This window comes from Perkinsus marinus (genome assembly GCF_000006405.1).
Source record: "Perkinsus marinus ATCC 50983 genomic scaffold scf_1104296977868, whole genome shotgun sequence".
NCBI classification, from domain to species: Eukaryota; Perkinsozoa; order Perkinsida; family Perkinsidae; genus Perkinsus; species Perkinsus marinus.
This window is the reverse complement of record NW_003200034.1, coordinates 1-2,308: the sequence shown is the minus strand read 5'-3', so window position 1 is coordinate 2,308 and position 2,308 is coordinate 1. Positions and strand designations below refer to the sequence as shown.

The window sequence follows — 2,308 nt, the reverse complement described above, 5'->3', positions numbered from 1 at the left end:
AACCTGCTCCTGCTCCTCACACCCGACTAGAGCCTAATGCTGCTGTAAGCCACTTGCCAGGATTGAACTGACGGCCTTCTGCTTACGAAGCAGACGCTCTACCACTAAGCTAAAGTGGCGCACAGATTAAGTATATGAATCAATAATTTTCCTGTATCCTTTGCGGAGTGAGCAAACCTGCTCCTGCTTCTCGTACCAGACCAGATATTTATGGTGTTATAAGCCACTTACCAGGATCGAACTGACGACCTTCTGTTCTCAAAGCCGACGTTCTGCCACTAAGCTGAAGTGACACACCAGATAACTGCATAAATCAATAATCTTCCTGTATCCTTTGCGGAGTGAGCAAACCTGCACCTGCTCCTCATACCCGACTAGAGCCTAATGCTGCTGTAAGCCACTTGCCAGGATTGAACTGACGACCTTCTGCTTACGAAGCAGACGCTCTACCACTAAGCTAAAGTGGCACACACACTAACTATATGAATCAATAATTTTCCTGTCCCCTTCACAGAATGGGCCATCCTGCTCCTGCTTCTCGTACCAGACCAGAAATTTATGGTGCTATAAGCCACTTGTCAGGATTGGACTGACGACCTTCTGCTCATAGAGCCGACGCTCTGCCACTAAGCTAAAGTGACGCAGAGAATAAGTACATAAATCAATAATCTTTCTGTATCCTTTGCGGAGTGAGCAGACCTGCTCCTGCTTCTCATACCCGACTAGAGTATAATACAGCTGTAAGCCACTTGCCAGGATTGATCTGACGACCTTCCGCTTACGAAGCAGACGCTCTACCACTAAGCTAAAGTGGCGCACAGATTAAGTATATGAATCAATAATTTTCCTGTCCCGTTCACAGAATGGGCCATCCTGCTCCTGGTTCTCGTACCAGACCAGAAATTTATGGTGCTATAAGCCACTTGCCAAGATTGAACTGACGACCTTCTGCTTACAAAGCAGACGCTCTGCCACTAAGCTAAAGTGGCACATAGAGTGAGTACATAAATTAATAATCTTCCTGTATCCTTTGCGGAGTGAGCAAACCTGCTCCTGCTTCTCATACCCGACTAGAGTATAATACAGCTGTAAGCCACTTGCCAGGATTGATCTGACGACCTTCTGCTTACGAAGCAGACGCTCTACCACTAAGCTAAAGTGGCGCACAGATTAAGTATATGAATCAATAATTTTCCTGTCCCGTTCACAGAATGGGCCATTCTGCTCCTGGTTCTCGTACCAGACCAGAAATTTATGGTGCTATAAGCCACTTGCCAAGGTTGAACTGACGACCTTCTGCTTACAAAGCAGACGCTCTGCCACTAAGCTAAAGTGGCACATAGAGTGAGTACATAAATTAATAATCTTCCTGTATCCTTTGCGGAGTGAGCAAACCTGCTCCTGCTTCTCGTACCAGACCAGATATTTATGGTGTTATAAGCCACTTGCCAGTATCGAACTGACGACCTTCTGCTTACAAAGAAGACGCTCTGCCACTAAGCTAAAGTGGCGCACAAGATAAGTGCATAAATCAATAATCTTCCTGTATCCTTTGCGGAGTGAGCAAACCTGCTCCAGCTCCTCATACCCGACTAGAGCCTAATGCTGCTGTAAGCCACTTGCCAGGATTGAACTGACGACCTTCTGCTTACGAAGCAGACGCTCTACCACTAAGCTAAAGTGACACACACAGAAACTATATGAATCAATAATTTTCCTGTCCCCTTCACAGAATGGGCCATCCTGCTCCTGGTTCTCGTACCAGACCAGGAATTTATAGTGCTATAAGCCACTTGCCAAGATTGAACTGACGACCTTCTGCTTACAAAGCAGACGCTCTGCCACTAAGCTAAAGTGGCACACAAAATAAGTACATAAATCGATAATCTTTCTGTATCCTTTGCGGAGTGAGCTGACATGCTCCTGCTTCCCGTATCAGACCAGAGCCTAATGCTGCTGTAAGCCACTTGCCAGGATTGAACTGACGACCTTCTGCTTACGAAGCAGACGCTCTACCACTAAGCTAAAGTGGCGCACAGATTAAGTATATGAATCAATAATTTTCCTGTATCCTTTGCGGAGTGAGCAAACCTGCTCCTGCTTCTCGTACCAGACCAGATATTTATGGTGTTATAAGCCACTTACCAGGATCGAACTGACGACCTTCTGCTCTCAAAGCAGACGTTCTGCCACTAAGCTAAAGTGACACACAGATAACTGCATAAATCAATAATCTTCCTGTATCCCTTTGGGGAGTGAGCAAACCTGCTCCTGCTCCTCATACCCGACTAGAGCCTAATGCTGCTGT

At 46.1% G+C, this 2,308-nt stretch overlaps 12 non-coding genes across 12 annotated transcripts; all 12 read right to left on the bottom strand.

The window, feature by feature from the left end:
- Positions 1-47: 47 nt before the first annotated feature.
- Pmar_PMAR023266 lies at positions 48-119 on the bottom strand. Its single transcript has one exon. It is a non-coding gene; the product is annotated as a tRNA-Thr (tRNA).
- A 276-nt stretch (positions 120-395) lies between these two features.
- Positions 396-467, bottom strand: Pmar_PMAR023265. The gene has a single exon. It is a non-coding gene; the product is annotated as a tRNA-Thr (tRNA).
- A 102-nt stretch (positions 468-569) lies between these two features.
- Pmar_PMAR023264 lies at positions 570-641 on the bottom strand. The gene has a single exon. It is a non-coding gene; the product is annotated as a tRNA-Ile (tRNA).
- Positions 642-743: 102 nt separating this feature from the next.
- On the bottom strand, positions 744-815 carry Pmar_PMAR023263. Its single transcript has one exon. It is a non-coding gene; the product is annotated as a tRNA-Thr (tRNA).
- A 102-nt stretch (positions 816-917) lies between these two features.
- Positions 918-989, bottom strand: Pmar_PMAR023262. Its single transcript has one exon. It is a non-coding gene; the product is annotated as a tRNA-Thr (tRNA).
- A 102-nt stretch (positions 990-1,091) lies between these two features.
- On the bottom strand, positions 1,092-1,163 carry Pmar_PMAR023261. Its single transcript has one exon. It is a non-coding gene; the product is annotated as a tRNA-Thr (tRNA).
- Positions 1,164-1,265: 102 nt separating this feature from the next.
- Pmar_PMAR023260 lies at positions 1,266-1,337 on the bottom strand. Its single transcript has one exon. It is a non-coding gene; the product is annotated as a tRNA-Thr (tRNA).
- A 102-nt stretch (positions 1,338-1,439) lies between these two features.
- Positions 1,440-1,511, bottom strand: Pmar_PMAR023259. The gene has a single exon. It is a non-coding gene; the product is annotated as a tRNA-Thr (tRNA).
- A 102-nt stretch (positions 1,512-1,613) lies between these two features.
- On the bottom strand, positions 1,614-1,685 carry Pmar_PMAR023258. Its single transcript has one exon. It is a non-coding gene; the product is annotated as a tRNA-Thr (tRNA).
- Positions 1,686-1,787: 102 nt separating this feature from the next.
- Positions 1,788-1,859, bottom strand: Pmar_PMAR023257. The gene has a single exon. It is a non-coding gene; the product is annotated as a tRNA-Thr (tRNA).
- Positions 1,860-1,961: 102 nt separating this feature from the next.
- Positions 1,962-2,033, bottom strand: Pmar_PMAR023256. The gene has a single exon. It is a non-coding gene; the product is annotated as a tRNA-Thr (tRNA).
- A 102-nt stretch (positions 2,034-2,135) lies between these two features.
- Positions 2,136-2,207, bottom strand: Pmar_PMAR023255. Its single transcript has one exon. It is a non-coding gene; the product is annotated as a tRNA-Ser (tRNA).
- Positions 2,208-2,308: the final 101 nt, after the last annotated feature.